Below are 7,184 nucleotides of genomic sequence, written 5' to 3'. Positions count from 1 at the left end.
CGAGGCAAGTGTTTCGTTGGAACTGAAGCTGTCTCTGGGGAATCCCTTAAAAAGAAATGCATGTCAATCAAAACTGACTTGCATTTGTGCCTGCAGGTGCGTCAGAACACTGTCTTAGTATTTCCATGAGCAATAAAATGAAGTATCGTTTCCTTTAAAAAGGGGGGAGGGGGGACTGAAAAACGGCTGCACAGTCCTCCTTTCTGCAACTGGCCATGTGAGCATAACGGGAATTAGTAATGTCTGTTTGCTTTTCCATCACCCATTCTGTGTTTTCCTTGCTCTCAGCCAGCCCTTTGGGCACACGGTTCTTCACCTAGCAGGGTGACCTCTTTTTTTAAAATTTTTTAACGTTTATTTATTATTGAGAGACAGAGAGAGACAGAGCGTGAGCAGGGAGGGGCAGAGAGAGAGGGAGACACAGAATCGGAAACAGGCTCCAGGCTCCGAGCCGTCAGCCCAGAGCCCGACGCGGGGCTCGAACTCACAGACCGTGAGATTGTGACCTGAGCCGAAGTCGGACACTTAACCGACTGAGCCACTCTGGGTGTGTAACATTGAGGGGCATTGCGGACAATACCCTGGGTCCCTCCCCTTCCGGTCTGCATTGTGTGATAACAATCTTCTTCCCCCTGATATCACCACCAATCACTCCGAAGGGACAGTGCCTGCCTTCTTGCCTGTGGGTTCAGTTGGTGTGAGAGTCCCCCCGAAAGGCCAGGTGGCAGTCTCCGCTTCCGGGTCGACAGAACCCCTGTTTGATTTCCCGTTAGAACCATTCTTCTCCTGGGAACTACGATCTCTAAGCCAGCAAAGCCCAACGTTGCAGGGACAGGAACGCAATTTTGGGGCCAGTACGACAGGGCAGCCCCAACTGTAGCCTTGTTTCTGGAGCAGGTAACCTTCAGAATGTTTGGGTACCTCTCTTTCCCCAGCACACAGTGCCTGTGGAGAAGGCAAGGAAAAGCTCTCACCATATGCATTTTTGGCAATGTGGCAGAGTCCTTGCTCGAGGGGCTCTGGGTCCGTGAGCTGGCTCGCTTCTAGGAACTGGTCAAAGGAGCAGGACCTCCTAGAGACGTGGCCCACGTGCCATCTCTGTCCGCTAAGAATTTTGTCACTTATGCAGACGAAAACCCTGAGAGTCGCCCAGTCCTAAGTGCACCATTAACTCCTGCTAAAGATCGCTTAGGCCACGCCTTGCTCTTTTCATGTTTCATCTCCGCTTCCCATCGTGCTGTTCTCTCGGCCTCCACTGCACCTGAGTCCCACCGTCCCTCCCCGCCCCCACCCCTACTGAATGCAGGGAGCGTATCTCCAAGACGGCATCTTCCACTGTGGTCCCCGGCCTGCAGAGAAGAACCACTGCGGAGCCTTTCAAGGAGGCTGGGGTCCCTCTCACCACCAAAGCAGGAATGACATTTCCAGGGGTCTCTACAGCACGTGCTTTGTTTGATGGAAAACGACAGAGACAGACGAAAGAGAACAAGGGGTTCTGGGGCTGCTGATGCCAAGCGTCTCGTAGCTTCTGTCCTCCAACGGTGAATTGCACCTGCCCCTGCCCCCCCCCCCCCAGCATCTCTACGGAGGTCGCGGGAGGTGGGGGGGGAGGGGTCACCTGAAAGCTCCAGCTGGTGTTGTCAGTTCCCAAGCGCGGCACATCATCGCAAATTACGTCCTGTTAGGAACTTGTTCTAAAGACGTCTCCTCTCTGAGCACTCTGCGTGCTCATGAGATAATATTTTCGTCTTGTGCAGCTGCACATCCGCGCTACAGCTCCGTGCCCCCAGATGACTGCCGGGAGCGGGCTTTTCCATCCTCAGGAAGCCTCGCCGCGTCTCATCACACCAACGTCTGCGTCCTGCCCCAGCTTTATTAACCTGTGACTGACAAATAAGAAACGCACCGCATCAGCTTGCACACGGTGGTCTTTAAGGTGTGCAAATACTGAGACTTCAATATGTGTGCCCATGATGGAATGATCACCACAATCGGGTTCGTTAACACATCCGTGGCCTCGTGTAGTTTCTGTGTGTGGGTGCGCCCACCTGTGGTGAGAACACTGTGATTTATGCTCTTAGCAAATTTCAGGTCTACAAGAAAGTGTTACTAACTACAATCACCATGCTATTCATTGGGTGCCCAGACCTTAGTCCTCTTCTAACTGAAAGTTTGTACTCTTTGACAAGTTTGTATCTCTCTTCGTTCCCCCCCCCCCCACTCCCCGCCCTGACCCCTCAGCTCCTGGCCACCGCTCTCCCCTCTGGTTCTAGAAGTTCCGCTCTTGTAGACTCCACGTATGAGCAAGATCATAGAATTCTTGTCTTTCTGCATCTTCTGGCTTATGTCGCATAGCATAATGTCCTCCTGGCAGCATAATCCCTGCTGTCAAAAATGGCAGAATTTCCTTCTTTTTGTTTCCTTCTTTTTCCTTTTCACACACACTCACATGTATAATTACTTATTGGAACATATATGGAGTGAAATCTATATATTGGTTTTTGTTATGTATATTGGGTTATTTGGGGGGGAGGGTGTTTTGGTTTTTTGTTTGTTTGACTTTGCTCCCGAGTTGTAACAGTTCCTTATATATGTTGGATATTAGTTCCCTATCAGCTACAAAATTTGCAAACATCCTCTCCCATTTGTGGGTTGTGTTTTCATTCTGTTGATGGTTTCCTTTGCTGTGCAGAAGCTTTTCGGTTTGATGTAGTCCCACCTGTTTATTTTTATTTATTTTATTTTGTATTTATTTTATTTTAGAGAGAGCGCACGAGAGGGGGAGAGGGAGAGAAGCAGAGAGAGAGAGAGAGAGAGAGAGAGGGAATCTGAAGCAGCCTCTATGCTCAGTGGGGTGAGATCGCCTCTATGCTCAGTGGGGTGACATCATGACCTGAGTCAGGCTCTCAACCAACTGAGACCCCCGGGCACCTCCCCCCCCCCCGTTTAGTTTTGCTTCTGTTTCCTGTGCTTCTGGTATCAGATCCAAAAAATGATCGCCACAACCGACGTCAAGCGCTTTTCCTTTATGTTTTCTTCCAGTTTTCTAATTTCAGGTCTCACGTTTAAATCTTCAGTCTGTTTCAAGTTGACTCTCGTATATGATCCCATCTCGTTCCCCCAAATGTAGACAGAGAGATATCAAGGACCCCACATCCGAAAAGAGTCACCAGCGATGGCGGCCAGATGTCCTCTCTGGGTTCTGCAACTCCTAATCATCCGCGACGCGACGCACTCTGGCATCCCCTCCCCCGCCTGCCGCTCTCATCCCAGAAACGCGGGGGGGGGGGGGGGGGGAGAGATGGAAAGATCATCATGGGGGGAGTGCTTGGCCACCTGGAAAAGCTGTGGTTCTTCCCCCGCTCTCCCTGTGGGGAAGGGGGGTTGCTCCCCACCACCGCAAGCCGGCTGAGGATGCCTCCAGGAGAGCCACTGATTGGCTGGGGGTGCCTGCGGGACAGGGAGACTGATGTGTCGCACCCCAGTTAGATGGTGGGGACCTTGCGGCTCTGCCTTCTGAACCGCCAACAAGGAGGAAAGAGAACCAGAGACGGTGGTGGGTGCAGTGGGGCTGTCTGTACCCCCCGTCTGGTGGATAACATCCACCTAGACTCTAGGAAGGGATTGAGGTGGCCACCCAGAACCCACCCATGGGGGCAGACCACTGGGTGAGGACGCCCCCAGCAGGCAGAGGCCCTGGGGTATTCTAAGAGAGAGGACGGGACCAGAGGTGGGATGGGGACTCACTGAGTCCCTTGTATCCTCTCGGCGGGACCCCGTGTCGTGGAGATGTACCCACAGAGCATGCACCCCTTCTCCAAGCGAGGGCCCCGACAGCGGGTCAGAGCCGGCCCGAAAAGCAGCCACGAGTCCCAGAGACCAACCATCCGTCTGTATACCCCAGACACCGGTAAAGAGGTACACCCTTCTCCGGCCCTCCCACCCTAAGAGGTCAGAGAAGCTAGAAGCATGAGGAGAGCGGTGAGGGGAACCAAGGGACCAAGACCCTCCCTGTCTGGTTCTCCCTGCAAGGGTTCGAGCCTTCAGGGAGCAAGAATAAGACTGGGCAGACGTGGCCTTTAAATAACAGACAGCGAGGGGCGCCTGGGTGGCTCAGTCGGCTGGGCGTCCGACTTCGGCTCAGGTCATGATCTCGCGGTCCGTGAGTTCAAGCCCCGCGTCGGGCCCTGTGCTGACAGCTCGGAGCCTGGAGCCTGTTTCAGATTCTGTGTCTCCCTCTCTCTCTGCCCCTCCCCTGCTCATGCTCTGTCTCTCTCTCTGTCTCAAAAATAAACGTTAAAAAATTTTTTTAAATGACAGAGGTCTAGAGAATTTGCCCAAGACATCGTTAAGGGATGTGAAAGGGAGAGACCACATAGCTCATGAGGATGCCACCATGGGAGAAAATAAATCCGCCTCATGGGGCCCCCCGGTAGCTCAGTGGGTTAAGGGTCCGACTAGTGCTTTCGGCTCAGGCCACGATCTCACAGGTTATGAGTTACTGTCACTTCCTTTCACAGCCTTAAAACAGGAAGAACCAAAGGGTTTCAGGCTATGCGTGATGTTTGCTTTTGCGTGTGTGTTATTTTCTGTAATAAAACGTGTTGCATTTGTAATCAGAAAGTTTTGAGGGACCACAAAAAAAGAAAAAAAAATCTTTACAATCAAGGGGAAGACGTGAATTGGATGAAAATATGGGTTGCTTCGGGAACTGTCCGTGCTCTCTGTAGAAGGGCAGATGTTGGGAGCGTCCCCAGGGACACCCCGCTCCCTTGCTGTCCCCACCACCCCCACGCAGACACCTCTTCCTTCCTGACAGCTCGGTGCTGCCACCCTGAGGCCAATGACGGACATCACCTCAACCCAGATCTGCGGGGACGGCCCCTCCAGCTTCAGTGTTCGGGTTTCATTTTATGACAACTGGTTTCGGGGCTGAGGATGGAACTTTGTGGGAAATTCCTGTGAAAAGACCAGACCGGAGGACGGAGCAAGACAGAACGCCTGTGTGTGCATTGGTAAAGCGTTTCAAAACCAGACCCGTGGAGCCCTACCCCAGGGGTAGGGCCCTTCCGATTCTAGGTTGTGTCCCCAAGAAGCTACCCCTGCTTGCACACTTGTATTTGGATGTGCGCATGTTAGCGATGCTTTCGTATGCCGTACATTTGCGTGTGTGTGTTCACAACTATGTGTATTTGCACTATGCGTCGTGTTGATGGGTACCTGCCTGTACAAGCGTGTGTGTGATGCGAGTATGCGTTTTCTTAGGTGATTCTGTGTATGTTTGAGCATGGTGTGTGTGTGTGTGTGTGTGACAGAGAGAGAGAGAGAGAGCAGGATTTTGTGTTCTGGGTCACGAGAGCCTCAGGTCTCCAGCTGAGGCTGCCGGGGCAATATGGCAAATGGCATCCATGACACGACCCCTAACAGGTGTTCTAGAACGGAAAGAACTCGCAGCATATAACAACTCCATCCAAACCCCTGCACTAGGAGACCTGACCAAGCTCTCACGTGGCTAATAGCAGCATCAGTCCGTGTCCCCAGGATGAGCCCAGGCTCCCACCGAAATGCCAGCCCGGGCAGGCTCAGGGCCGTCAGAACTTACTGTTCTAGCCAACACCTGACCACAGGGCCCTCCGCTCATTTTCTCGGGGCATTCACTAAAAAGAACTTGGACTTGTAGATCTTTCTGTGGCCCCTTGGATACCTCTCTGGATCTCTTATGGCCCAAGAGTGTTTTTCTCTGGGACCTGAAAGCCATTCCTTTGAAATGCAGTCATCTGGAAGGAGAAGCCTCTGTCCCCCGAGTCTCTGTGGGAGGACCGGATCCCATCTTCCCAGCAGACAAGCTGGCCTGGTGGCATTTACGCTGACCAGCCCTTTGTAACTTGTCACTTGAGCTCTTCCCCTACACCCCGATCTCCCTTTCAAAGTCTGTGTTTTCCCCTGTTAACCGATGTCTGGCTTTGTTCACCTCTGATGCCACACCCCCACCCCCTTCCCCATTCCGGGCCCTTGACCCGACTTCCGCCCCCAGGTCTTCGTGGCCTCCCAGGGACCTGCTGAAGGCTGCAAGTGCCAGGGAGCCTGCGCCCTGGGAGGGACTCCCATCCCACGACCTCTGGTGGGATGATTCTGACGTCTGGGGTCCACACGGCATCCAGAGCTCCTTGGGGAGAACGAAGCTCCTTCCAGTCGTCGGAGCCGTAACTTACCAGATAACATACACTTCGTTCACTGGCTTCCTTCTCTCTCCCTTCCCCACCGGCCTCTCCCGGGAAGGGGCTTCGTAGGATCCTCGCCCCAAACTCTGAGGCCACCTCCAAGGCTCATGCCCGCCATCAGGGCTCTGCTCCCAGGGACTGTTCTTGAGGTGTTTTGTGCTGGGTTTTTTGTTTGTTTCAATGTCTCTCTGCTCGGCCAGCTGACGACGGACGAGGACTGCCCGGTATGTGGGTAATGTGTTTATGTGTCTCCTGCAGGCAAAGCCTGGCTCACACTCCAGGGAAAGGGGGCCTGGGGATCCGATTTCTGACCCTACGGGCATCCTTCCCGTCCTCTCTCTCGGCTTTTTTGCTTCCCAACTGAAAGGGTTTCTTCCTTTTCTCCTTTCTTTGCTTCTTTCTTTTTTTAAAAAAAAAATTTTTTAATGTTTCTTTATTTTTGAGAGAGAGACAGAGACAGAGGGTGAGCAGGGGAGGGGCAGAGAGAGAGGGAGACACAGAATCTGAAACAGGCTCCAGGCTCCGAGCTGTCAGCACAGGGCCCGACGCAGGGCTCGAAGCCACGGACCGCGGGATCATGACCTGAGCTGGAGTCAGATGCCTAACCGACCGAGCCACCCAGGGGCCCCGCTTCTTTCGTCTTTAATGATTTCTGGGGAGCAAGGGCATGTGGGCAAGAATAAGACAACAACAGCATTTATCGGGCGCCTCCTCTGTGCCAGGCGCGACCACAGGGCGCCACACTCAGGGACACTTCTGGCCCTTACAGCCGCCCTGGGCGGGAGGCTGTCTGTCCCATCACAGATGAGGACCCCAAGGCCGGGAGCAGGTTTAAGTAGCTTGCCCAGCACCTCACAGCCATTCAGTGGCTGAGCCGGCACCTGGAGGGAGACCCCTGAGACCCGGGTCCCAGCGCTGCCAGACCCGAGCCGAGCGGGCAAGAGTCACGAGGTCACTGAGATA

This window comes from Puma concolor, chromosome B4, assembly GCF_028749965.1.
Source record: "Puma concolor isolate L17-30 chromosome B4, mPumCon1.1.hap2, whole genome shotgun sequence".
Taxonomy (NCBI): Eukaryota; Metazoa; Chordata; class Mammalia; order Carnivora; family Felidae; genus Puma; species Puma concolor.
Note: the sequence above shows the minus strand (reverse complement) of the source record.